Source organism: Narcine bancroftii, chromosome 8 (assembly GCF_036971445.1).
Source record: "Narcine bancroftii isolate sNarBan1 chromosome 8, sNarBan1.hap1, whole genome shotgun sequence".
Classification (NCBI taxonomy): Eukaryota; Metazoa; Chordata; class Chondrichthyes; order Torpediniformes; family Narcinidae; genus Narcine; species Narcine bancroftii.
Window position 1 is genome coordinate 164,426,002 of NC_091476.1, and position 13,729 is coordinate 164,439,730.

Sequence of the window (13,729 nt, forward strand, 5' to 3'; positions counted from 1 at the left end):
AGGTCTAAGGCCTCACATCTACTCCATAATTACTTCTGAGCAACAATTTAAAGAATCCGAGTTTCAACACAAAACTGACTTAACTTTAAAAATGGATTGTTTTTACATTTATGCCTAAACTGAAATGGTTTTGGGGCTTGCCACACACACACACAAACAAACACAGGGGGTTAAGTTAGAGTTAAGAAGTGTTAATAATTAATAAAGTTATTGTTTTGAAAATACCATTGCCTTGGTGAATTAATATTGCTGCTGCTCTAGGTCATAACATCTACAGTTTTAAATTTGTATTCCAGCTTATTTGTGTAGCCCCTGTATTTATGTTCATGAAGTTTTCTACAGATAGCAGTCATTGACACATCCACACTTGCCTCCTGAAGAATGTTTCTGATCTGTCAGACATACATTTTAGAATATTTTTTCATTATGATGAGAATTCTTCCGTAATCAGCAGTGGAGATCTTCCTTGGGGAACAAGTCCCCTTGTGATTACTGAACTCACCAGTTTGGTCTTTCTTCTTAATGATGTTCCAAACTTTATTTTGGCAATCCTAAGGTTTGGCCAATGTCTCTTACTGTTTTATTCTTGTTTTTCAGGCTCATTATGGCTTCTTTGACTCTCATTGGCACATCTGAGTGGCACAGTTAGTGCAGCAGTTAGCGCAATGCTGTTACAGCTCCAGCATTCGGGACCAGGGTTTGTGTCCCATGCTGACTATAAGGAGTTTGAACATTCTCTCAGTGCCTGCATGGGATTCCTCCAACCGTTTGAAACATACTGGGGTTGTGGGTTAATTGGGTGTAATTAGGCAGTGCGAGCTCGTGGGCAAAAATGGCCTATTACTGTGTTGTATGTCTAGATTTTTAAAAAATTTATATTAAATATTAAATTTAACTCTGCTCCTATTGTTTAAAAGTAGCAACTATAGAGTCCAAAGGTGATCAAAAGCTTAGAAGCAAATCGAGCTCTCTGATATCTGCATCAATTAAATATACTTGAGTACTCACAAACACCTGTGAAGCCAAATGTCCCAAACATTATGGTCCCCTGAAATGAGGGGACTATACATAAAAAGTGCTGTTAAACCCAGAGGACCCCAAAACCCAGCAGCAATAGAAATTCACCAAGATAAATGGTTACTTAAATAGAAGTTGCTTTTAATTTTCTTTAAACATAAAAACAGGATTAAACAAATTTATTATTACTAACTTAACTTAAACCCCTTCTAATTCTAAGTGTACATGTATGTAATGTGTATATGTTCAGGAAAGTCCTTTGCTTTAATAGTCCAACCATTCACTTCTCACTTCTCCAAGTTCACCGATATCAGGCACTTCTTATACTGTGCACAAAATTTAATATTTATGAATTTTCACCAGGCTCCAGTGCTTAAAGGTAAATGGTTATCACTCAGGAAGGTTCTTGTTGGTTTCAGAGAGATATTTGTTGCTCGGTGGACACACACAAACTGATTTCCTCTGATCAGTCATTCAGTGTCTTGCCAAAGAAACTTGCCCCATCATGGGTTCCCAAATGATAACCTCTTCTTCCAGTTCACCACAGAGTTCCTCTTGTTTCCCTTATTTCAGGAGAAACACTAGCCAACCATTTCCTCTTGTAAGGACTACAAGGGTTTTGAACAGGCTGAACTCAGAACTCACAACCAATCTTCAAAATGGGGTCTTCAACAGGCCTGTGAACTTGCCATGTTGCAGACTTAAAAGCTACTGTAGAACTGATATCTCTCTCCCTTTAAGAGAAATCCTGTTTTCCTTCCTCTCTGCTTGTAAAAACCTTCTCCTAAGGCTCCAAACGCAATCCTTGAAAGATCTTTATCAGTACTTGAGCCCAGACTTCTCCATTTGCACCTGCTTTTGAAATACTTTCCAAATCAGCTCCATTGTCCTTTGTAAAGTCATGGAGCCTGAACTTTTAGCTTCAGCAAAGCTCTGGCATTTTAAATGAAATGTGAAGTGTAAGTATCTGTTTGTGAAGTGACCTACATTAAACCCCCACAATCTAGCTCTTAAAAACATTTATAAATAATATAAAATATAATCTGTAACAGTGCTGTAATTTCTACATGGTCAAACCAAAGCGTATACAAATAACCTTGAATAAAATCTGGAATGTGCAATTTAGTTACATGTGAATTATTTAATTAGAAATTTAAAACTGTAGAGCACAGAGGCAAATAAAGGACAAAGTGTCTTTGTCCCAAACATATGAAACACACTGCATACAAGTCTTAATTGACCTATTGGTTCCAAATTAGAGAGCTGTAGGGTGTATTGCTATAAAGAGGCCATTGACTTGTTCCTAAGCTAATGAAAGCTGTGGTGAATCAGAAGAACCGTGGTTAACAATAATAACATGCCTAGTGCATCAAATTACTTTTGAATGAATGTTACATGTATTGATTTTAAGTCAAAGGGATTTTCTGGCCAGATATTGACCAGTGACAGGGTTTTCATCACTGGATGAACAAAAAAAAAATACTTGTAGATCAGTCAAGAAAATGCTCAGTTTTGATTTCATATTTATTGTCAGAGTACATACATGACATCACATACAACCCTGAGATTCCTTTTCCTGCAGGCGCAACAGAATTACCACTTACTTGCAGTGCAAAATCGTGACTCAATAAAAAAATTAAAAAATGTAAACAAACTGAATGTGCAATAGAGAGAGAGATAGAGAGAGAGATAAAAATAAATAAAGTGCCAAATTAAGAGTGCTTAAATAAGTTCCTGATTGAGTTTGTTGTTGAGGAATCTGATGGTGGAGGGGGAGCCAATCAATTGGATTTAAAAGGGCACATGTATTATGCTTATAATGTTTGAGTTATGATCTAGGTAAACTTCTACTGATCTGTAGTGAAAGGTATGCTGAAAATTTGGACCATGGCCTCATATGGGGGCACCAATACCTCTGAGTGGAAAGCCATTGAAAAGGTAGTGGATACAGCCCAGTACGTCACAGGCAAAACTCTCCACACCATCAGAAAACATGTACATGGAATGCTGCTGTCAGAGAGCAGGAGCAATAAACATGGATCTTCTTCCCATGGGCATTGACCATGGTTATGTCTGATTACATCTGAGTATTTTGGACTGAGGACCAGAGAACATTGTTTCATCAGGCTGCACTTGAGCAATGAGATGACAGATTGACTTGACTTGATCCTTGCCACCAGGACCTGCCCTGTTCTCGCTGTTACCAATAGCAAAGAGCCACAAGACTCAGACCTCCAGCTTCAGGAATAGATGATTCCCCTCAGCCTTCAGGCCCCTGAACAACTGACTCAACCATAGACTCATTTAAGGACTCTTCCTTTGCTCATTAATTATTACTGAATATTTATTTTTCTGTATTTACACAGTCAGTTTGTTTACATTTCGTTATTTTGTTTACAATTTTTAAAAATATATTTCACTTCTTGAATTCAGTTTACAGTTACCAATAATCAAAAATTCTATCTAGCCTGCAAGAAAAAGATTCTCAGGGTTGTAGATGATGTTATATATGTACTTCTTTATAATTTTTTTATTTTTCACACTGTGAACCATATCAACCAAAATATATACAAACGTTTCTCACTAAATATACACTGTGGCATTTTCTCTCTTCCCCCCCCCTCCCCTCCCTCCTTTCTCCCCACCCCCCTCCAAAACCAATAAATATTCAACATATACAATACAATAAAACCATGAAACACTGTCTTCACACAATGAAAATAAACCATAAAAATGTGTCATCTACTTTTACACATTGAATCAAGTTGTTTTGTCTTCTTATCCTTTTAGGGGGTGGAGGTCTGAGGCAAGCCCTCTCTGTTATTTTCCATGTATGGTTCCCAAATTTGTTCAAATAATGTGACTTTATTTTTTAAATTATATGTTATTTTTTCCAATGGAATACATTTATTCATTTCCATGTACCATTGCTGTATTCTCAGGCTCTCTTCCATTTTCCAAGTTGACTTTATACATTTTTTTGCTACAGCTAAGGCTATCATAATAAATCTTTTTTGCGCTTTATCCAATTTGAGGCCAAATTCCTTATGTTACTTAGAAGAAAGATCTCTGGATTTTTTGGTATGTTATTTTTTATGATTTTATTTAATATCTGATTTAGATCTTCCCAAAACATTTTCACTTTCGTACATGCCCAAATTGCATGTATTGTTGTTCCCATTACCTTCTTACAGTGAAAACATCTATCGGATAATGTTGGATCCCATTCTTTTAACTTTTGAGGCATGATATATAACCTGTGTAACCAATTATACTGTATCATGCGTAACCTTATGTTTATTGTATTCTTCATTGTTCCAGAACATAACTTATCCAATGCTTCATTTTTTTAATCTTTTTATCTTTGTTTAAATTCTTTTCCCATTTTTGTTTAGGTTTATAGCTTATTTCATCATTTTCCCTATCTTGCAGCTTAATGTACATGTTCGTTATAAATCTTTTAATTATCATTGTGTCCTTATTATATATTATCATTATTATTGGTGGGTGTTAACTATCGCCCACCAACTAACAATAGTTTAGTGGCACAGCAAGTAAATAGAGAGATAAGTGAGGCATGTAATAATGATACGGCAGTAGTCATGGGGGACTTTAACTTTCACATAGATTGGAAAAATCAAGTTGGTCATGGGAGACTGGAAGAGGACTTCATAGAATGCATCCGTGATAGCTTTCTTGAGCAGCATGTTAAGGAACCCACAAGAGAAAATGCTCTCCTGGATCTAGTGATGAGTAATGAGATAGGTAGAGTAAATGATGCAATAGTCAGAGACCATCTGGGAAATAGCGATCATAGTATGATTGAATTTCTCATTCAGATGGAAGTGGAAATAGTTAGATCTAAAACTAATATATTTTGCTTAGACAGGGGTGACTACCATAGGATGAGGGAGGAATTGGGCAGAGTGGACTGGGAGCACAGGCTAATTGATGAAACAGTTGAGGAACAGGGGAAGATTTTCAAAGAAATATTTTGTAATGCTCAACAAAAATATATTCCGGTCAGGAAAAAGGGCAGCAAGGGAGGGAAAAATCAACCGTGGTTAACAAAGGAAATAAAGGAGAGTATAAAATTGAAGGCGCAGGTGTACAAAGCTGAAAAGAACAGTGGGAAACTGGAAGATTGGGCTAACTTTAAGAGACAACAAGGGGTTACAAAGCGGGTAATAAGAAATGGAAAAAAGGATTATGAAAGTAAATTGGCACAAAATATAAAAACAGAAAGCAAAAAATTTTATAAATATATAAAATGGAAGAGGGTGGCCAGAGTTAACATAGGACCCTTGGAGGATGAGAAAGGAAAACTGGTAGAATGGCCGAGGCATTGAACAAATATTTTGTGTCAGTCTTCACGGTGGAAGATACGTCCAGCATGCCCAAGTACGGAGTTAAGGATGTGAATGTTGGGGAGGGCCTTGATAAAATAGTTGTTACAAAGGAAGTAGTGATGGAGAAACTAATGGGACTAAAGCCAGACAAATCACCTGATCCTGATGATATGTATCCAAGGGTTCTGAAGGGAATGGCAGAAGTTATAGTTGATGCATTGGTAGTCATATGCCAAAATTCCTTGGATTCTGGGCAGGTCCCGGCAGACTGGAAGACAGCAAATGTCATACCACTTTTTAATTTGGATGAAAGATATGCCAAATATTTTTAAGAAGGGATGTAGTCATTGAGGTGACTAATGGTGGTACCCCAGTTGTGAAAATCCTTGAAAACAAATCTCTCTCTGCAAACCTACAAAGAACCTTCCTGAGCAGTAAACATTTACCTTTCGAGCACCAAAACCTGTTGAACTTAATACATGTTAAATTCTGTGCACAGTATAAGAATTGCCTGCAACCAGTGAACTTGGAAGTATGAGAAGTGAGATTGAACTGTGAACCAAAGAACTTTTCTTAAATTTACACATGCATTACATACACATGCGCTTAGAATTAGAAGGGGGTTAAGTTGGGTTAGTTAAGTCAATAGTGATGTTAAAGTTTGATTCTGTTTTCATGTTTAAAGATAATTAAAAACAACTTTTGTTTAAGTAACTACTTGTCTATTGCTGCTGGGTTTTGGGGTCCTTTGGGCTCGTAACACTAGCCAATAGCACTCACACAGCATCATTTTAGAACATCACAGTGGGCTAACAATTAGTAGGCCACACCTCAAATGAATCGTCCATTATATATTTCCACTTTTCTACAATGCTGCTCCAGATCAGTAATAGCTTAACATGTGGAAGTTGATAGGTCTCAAGAATATTAAATATTATCTCAAAAATAATTCAAAACTAGAATGGCAGAGATTTTTAAGTCACAACGCAGTTGGGGTTTTTTTTGAGGAGTATCAGGCCCTTCCGGCCCATGAGCCCACATTTCCCAAATACACCCATGTGAGTAATTAACCTCCTAACCCCGTATACCTTTAGAACGTAGGAAGCAACTGAAGCACCCAGAGGAACACCACGTGGACATGTACAAACTCCTTATAGACAACACCGGAATCAAACCCGGGCAGCTGGTGCCGTAAGAGTATTCTGCTAATTCTGATATTAGTGAGGTAACTGCACATAGACGCCCCCATATTAATTATCCCCAAAATGTATGCTTAAAGATTGACAATTTGGCAATCCCTGATTTATGGCATCACAAGTGGACCAACTCCATTCATTTAAATGAAAGCTAGGAGAATATGAGAATTCTATGACAAGTGATCAAAATCTTAGGCTGAGAGATTATTTCCAATGCTATAGACTATTTTGCACTAGCATTAATCATAACACCTTAAATATTTATTTTCAGACATCTCCATTACATTATCATCTCATTTCATTCACATTAAACAAAAAAAGCATAATTCAGAAAGCCTAGTCAGAATTGATTATCATAGTTTTTCATGATGTAACCAATACTGCAATAACAATCCCCGAGAAATAAATAACAATGGCAATACTGAGAAATACCAGCAATAAAAATTGTGTTCCATAAAACACCCTGATGTTTATGACAGAAAAGAGTGGAACACTTGTCGATGAACATTTACTTTGGAACACAAATAGAAAGTTCTGGAAAACTCATTGTGAGGCAGCATATGTGGGTGAAAAAAACCTTCAACTGTTTGGGTCAGCAACACTTCTTCTTCAGAGAGCCAGATATGCAAGTGTTTCCTTTCCACAGATGCAGTGTAACTTGCTGAAAATTTCCAGCATTTTCTATTTATGTCTCAGATTTCCAGTATCTAGGTTTTAAAAATTTTTTTTATTGAAATTTACTTTGGGCTGGATAAGGAGGATTGTCAAGAGAGGAAGCTTTGGAAAGGAGGTTCTTCAGTGTTACTTCATATCATTCTCCTCTGGTGTGCAGGCTTCAGGCAGTTCTGAGATGCAGTGTTCAGCGCATATCCTTTGCTGTTGGACACCGAGGATATTCCTCCAGTTCACCACGATGGCTCATAAATCATGGACCAAATGGAATTGGCACGCAGCAAGGCCGCTGGTTATTTGGGGATCTCAACCCTGCCTTTTTTTGGATCCTCATAGCTGAATGGTTTCCCCCTTGTCATTTCTGTGAATTTTAGAATTTCACCTTGCTGCCTGCCCAGCTCATTCACCAGCCACTTGGTGTAATTATGGATCCCTTTCAATATGTCCTAACATTCGGGTTCTTTTTACTCTGGGGGAAAAAGGGTCCTCTTCTGCATGTTCTATACTGAACATTAGTTGGATCATTGCAGACCACATGAACATATCCATGCCTGGGGGTCAATGAGGGGTCATGTATTCCATGAAGGGGTCAATGGTCTAAAGAGTTTGGGTACCCCTGCTCTAAACCATATTTCTATCGTGGAATGGTCATACAATAAATTAAAGGTGATCCCATTTTTATGCACGTTGTCAACTTTGGGCATAGCTATATCAAATTCACCTGAAACACAGCACCTCACACACTTATAGAACACTATGAAACAGTTCATTATGACACAAATAGTGGGCTAATGGAACAAAACCATTCATATCATTAATTTGCCTTCCCATTCCAAAACTGAAGTTAAACGCTATCTCTTTTCCATCTTAAGAATTGGAAACAGGACTCAGAAATAAGGTTTGAGTGAAAGCTCTGCCTTCAGCCAGTCAGACTAAACCTGTGAGAATATTATTCATTAATTGTACTCACCTCCTGATCTTCCAATCCAAAACTGAGTCTGATTATCAGCTGGAGAATGCAATCATACACATTTACCATCAAGCCAAAGACAACATTTTATAACAGATCGAAGAGGATATTGGAAAATGCCCATGGTGAGCAGTTGTTTCATTGCCCAATTTAAAAACCATCAGAGAGGTATATTGAAAATCTGTTATTTCAATTATAGACACCCAGAAAAGCAGAAGAAAAATAAAGACACCAATGAGTGACTTGCACATCTGTATTTATACTCCTGAGTTGCCAAGAAGCCAAAGTATTGTTGCCTCTTTCTGATATGGTAGGGGAAAGAATAACTTGTAAGTGTTTTTTTCTGCAAATTTTTGTTACAGGAAAGACCCTTTTGAATAGGATTATGCCAACATAATAAACTAGATGGTTGATAAGAAACACCTCAGTTAATCTCTCAGACAGGCAGGGAATGAAGCTCATTCAGTTCACAGGTGGATGATAATAGAGGAGAAACACACTACTAGTTGTAATGGTTTGGAGAGTCTTACATCACAGAAGTAGGCCCAGCCTGTCCGTGCCAAACAACGTGCGTTTCTACATTAGTCCAACTTGCCAGCACTGTTGGCGTAGTGGTTAGCGCAATGCTTTTACAGTGTCAGCGATCAGGACTGGGGTTCAAATCCCACGCTGTCTGTATCCCACCAATCCCCTCCCATTGCCCTCCAATCCCTCCTAACCATGTAATTATCCAAGGAAGTTAACACCACTTTGCTCATTCCATATGCCCACCACCCTCTGAGTGAAGAACTGTCCCCTTGTATCCATCCTACTCATTTCATAGTTATGTCCTCTTACTTTAGATTCTCCTCCTCTCGAAAACAGACTATCACTATTCACCTTATCTACGTCCTTCAATATTTTACAGACTCTGACACTCTAAGGAAAATGGGCCATTTTTCTAGTCTCTTACCATAACTCAACTTCCCTAGCAACAACTGGCAACCTCCTCAGTACCCTTTCCAGCTTTATCCAATCCTTCAATTATCCAATCAATCAAAACTGCACACAACATCCCAAGTGTGGCCTCACTAACATGGGGTATAACCAACATGATGTCTCAACACTAATATTCAATGCCCCGACCCATGAAGACAAGCGTCCCAAATGCTTGTCTCTTCACTCCTCAATCCACCTGTGCTGCCATCTTTAAAGAAAGATGTAGCAGCACCTTGGGTCCTCTTTGTAGCACTGCTGTTAACAGAGCAAGTCCTACCCTAGTTTGATTTACCCAAATGCAGCACCTCACACTTCTCTGAGTTGAGCAGTATCTGCCATTCCTCATCTAATCTAGATCCCTTTGCAAACTTAGGTAACCTTCTTCAATGACCACCGCAGCACATATTATCATGTCATCAGATAATTTACTCACCTCACAACAAACACCCTTGTTCAAATAATTTATTTACATTCCAAAAAGCAAGGGTCCTAGAAATGAACCCTGAGGCACTCCACTAGTCAGTCCCTAGTCTGAAAAACTGTCCTCTAAAACCACTCGTTCCTGACTCCTATCACTAAGCCAATTTTTTATCCAGTTCGCTAACTGGCCTCCTATCCCATGCAGTCTAAACAATTATACGAAGCTGCTATGTGGAACTTAATCACAACCTTGTCCTCCACTACCATCTTTGTCACTGATCTTTTTTTAAAAATTAATCAAATTCATGAGACACAATTTCCTGCACAAAATCCATGCTGGTTCTCCTTAATTTTCCTCTGGCCATCCAAGTGCTGATAAATTCTATCTCTTTCAATCCTGTCCAGCAGTTTCCCTACCACTGCCGTCAGACTAATAGAGTTGTAGTTTTCCGGATGATCCTTACACTCCATTCTCTTTTTCTTTTTTAATATTTTTATTACATTTCAATAATAATAAACAAGTAAAAGCCATTAAACAAAGTAGGAACACGAAAAGGAATAGACAGGTGTAGTAATTATATGTTGAAAAAAACTGAACAAGGTACTTTAACAAATAAACAGAAAGACAAAAAAGTGTGGCATATTACACACTTAAACAAATATAAAATGGCTAATTGAAAAATACAAAAAAAAGATATTGTTATTCTTCAAATTCTAGCCCCTTCCCTTCCGAAGATGTTGGTCATTGCATATAATTTACTACCATATTTTCTTTGGCTTGGCTTCGCGGACGAAGATTTATGGAGGGGGTAAAAAGTCCACGTCAGCTGCAGGCTCGTTTGTGGCTGACAAGTCCGATGCGGGACAGGCAGACACGGTTGCAGCGGTTGCAGGGGAAAATTGGTTGGTTGGGGTTGGGTGTTGGGTTTTTCCTCCTTTGCCTTTTGTCAGTGAGGTGGGCTCTGCGGTCTTCTTCAAAGGAGGTTGCTGCCCGCCAAACTGTGAGGCGCCAAGATGCACGGTTTGAGGCGTTATCAGCCCACTGGCGGTGGTCAATGTGGCAGGCACCAAGAGATTTCTTTAGGCAGTCCTTGTACCTTTTCTTTGGTGCACCTCTGTCACGGTGGCCAGTGGAGAGCTCGCCATATAACACGATCTTGGGAAGGCGATGGTCCTCCATTCTGGAGACGTGACCCATCCAGCGCAGCTGGATCTTCAGAAGCGTGGACTCGATGCTGTCGACCTCTGCCATCTCGAGTACTTCGACGTTAGGGATGAAAGCGCTCCAATGGATGTTGAGGATGGAGCGGAGACAACGCTGGTGGAAGCGTTCTAGGAGCCGTAGGTGGTGCCGGTAGAGGACCCATGATTCGGAGCCGAACAGGAGTGTGGGTATGACAACGGCTCTGTATACGCTTATCTTTGTGAGGTTTTTCAGTTGGTTGTTTTTCCAGACTCTTTTGTGTAGTCTTCCAAAGGCGCTATTTGCCTTGGCGAGTCTGTTGTCTATCTCATTGTCGATCCTTGCATCTGATGAAATGGTGCAGCCGAGATAGGTAAACTGGTTGACCGTTTTGAGTTTTGTGTGCCCAATGGAGATGTGGGGGGGGCTGGTAGTCGTGGTGGGGAGCTGGCTGATGGAGGACCTCAGTTTTCTTCAGGCTGACTTCCAGGCCAAACATTTTGGCAGTTTCCGCAAATATATCATATACCATATAGAGAACACTAAAACCACAGAACAATATAAATTTTATAAATCATGAAAATAATTAATAAAGGGCCCTATAAATTTTAAAAATATTCAAACCCATTACATTGGTAGAGCATCTGATGTTTTCCAAAGTTAAACATGCCATTATATCGGATAGCCATTGAGTATGAGTAGGAAGGACAACATCTTTCCATTTCATTGGTATTGAGTGTCTAGTAAATAAGACAAAGGGAGATTGAGAGACTGTTAAATTCAAGTCAGTTATTTTAGTTAATCCAAATAGGACAATAAAGGGATTTTGTCTCAAATTTACATTAAGGACTAAAGGTAAGGTACAAAAAATATCTTCCCCAAAAAAAGGGAAAGAGAGGTACAAGACCAGAACATGTGTAGTAGCGTACCCTTTTCAGTCCTGCACCTGTCACATTGTGAAGTAACGTTGACAATCCTTTTTAAATAACAGCACTACTCTGGAAATTCTGCTGCCCTCAGCAATAAATTAAAAATGTCTGTGAAGTTCCCACAATTTCACCCATGGTGTTCTTGGATGCACCTGGTCTTAACCAGAGATTTATCTATCTTGATATGATCCAAGACTATTAATACTACTTCACCATTAATGCATGTCAAAGTTATGTTCAGATACCTCTCTCCCCTCCCATTCACAATATTGATTGAGGATATGCCCCCAACTCCTCACTTGTACTCACACCTCCTCCCTCACCATCATTCAGGACCCCAAACAGTTCTTCCAAGTGAAGCAACATTTCGCTTGTGAATCTGCAGGTGACATCTACTGCATCCGGTAATCCCGTTCTGCTCTCCTCTACATCAGAGAGGCTGGACGCAGGCAGAGAGATCACTTCGTTGAGCACCTTGGCTCTGTCCACTGCAATAGTGTGGATCTCCCAGTGGCCACCCATATCAACTTCCTGCCCTGCTTCCTTGTTGACATGTCTGCCCATGCACTTCCAGACTGAGACCACCCTCAAAGTGGAGGAACAACATCTCATCTTCCATCTGGGCACCCCACCCCGACCGAAAGTCACTGAAGTCAACTTCTCCTGTTTCCGTTAAAACCCTACCTCATCTTCTTTTCCCTGTCTCCTTTCCTCAAGTGGCCTCTCTCACTTCCTTTTTCTCTCAGTTTATTTCACAGTCAAATCAATTTTCATTTTTCCTCTTATCATATCCAATTAACACCTCCTGTCCATTGCTTCTTCCTCCTTTCTTACCCCAGCCTTTAATTGTTTCTTCACTCATACTATGAAGAAGGCCTCAGGCCTGAAATGAGAGTAATATATATTTTTTCCTCCTTGGACACTGTGAGTCTTGAATTCCTCCAGTCTAACGCAGACTCCCATCCTGATCTTTAAGGAGACACGTTCCTTCCCTTGTGACCCTTTTGTTTTTAATATATTTATGGAATCTTCTTGGATCTCCAAACCTATTGTAACCTTCCTTATTTCCCTCTTCATTATGCTCCCCAATGCTTAGTCTTCTTTCCATTTGGTCATATCCACGGCCATCAGCCGTATACGTGAACCAGCCATTTCAGCCAATCCTAATCGATCCAGTAAACTGCAGTGAATTACAGCTATATTATCAGATTCTGAGACACCTTAATGCGAAACCATAATTTGTCAAAAGTAAACTTCTGGTCTTGATAAAGTTTGATTAAGTCACAGAGAAACTATTCACCAATTCCCTAAAAAGGCTTTAAAATGTATTATTTATACCCTGCTAAAATTTCTCCTTGATATGCCACATAAATAATTAATTTTTGCAATATTTTATCCGGATAATGAGATATTTGGCATATCTTTCATCCAAACTAAAAAGAATCAACTTCAAGTAGTTTAAGTTAACAAGACATTAAACAAAGAATAATTAAAATCATTTATAATTAAGAGGATGCGGAAAGAAGGGGATGATTTTCAGAATCCCGAGCCACTGCTATCATCATGACCGCCTAGTTTTATTGAATTAAACTGGCATTTCTATGGTTTAGTTAATCAGGCAGCCAGACTTCATCTCTTTCATCTCCCATGTGTCTTGATTCTTGTTGGTGCTAATTTATGTCCTTCATGTTTTCAGGAGGCCAAAGCATTTTCTCACTAATCCTGCAAAGAATTAACCACCAGTTCTCCGTTCATCTCCAGACCATTCAATTTTTTTTTGCTTTGCCACAAATAAAAAAAAATGTCTGTTTTGATCATAGCTCATTTAATTTCTTCAAGGGGAAGCAACTAAAGGGACCAAAATCTGATGTGAATTGAGACATGATCTTTTTCAGCTTTGGGTGGCGAGTTGAACCAGCTAAAAATAATGCAGTGTAAGTTTCTCCTTTGTTGTTGCCAAGCTCTTAATAAGGTGAGTTTCAAATGGTCTCAACAGATTTTTCCATTTGCATGAG

At 38.9% G+C, this 13,729-nt stretch overlaps 1 long non-coding RNA gene across 2 annotated transcripts; it reads left to right on the plus strand.

The window, feature by feature from the left end:
• Positions 1-8,067: 8,067 nt before the first annotated feature.
• Positions 8,068-13,498, plus strand: LOC138741934 (uncharacterized). 2 transcript variants are annotated; one of them, XR_011343902.1, is made up of 3 exons: positions 8,068-8,329; positions 8,404-8,533; positions 13,411-13,498. It is a non-coding gene; the product is annotated as an uncharacterized lncRNA (long non-coding RNA). The 2 variants fall into 2 exon arrangements; XR_011343903.1 differs by having other exon boundaries at positions 8,404-8,514.
• The last annotated feature ends 231 nt before the right edge of the window (positions 13,499-13,729 follow it).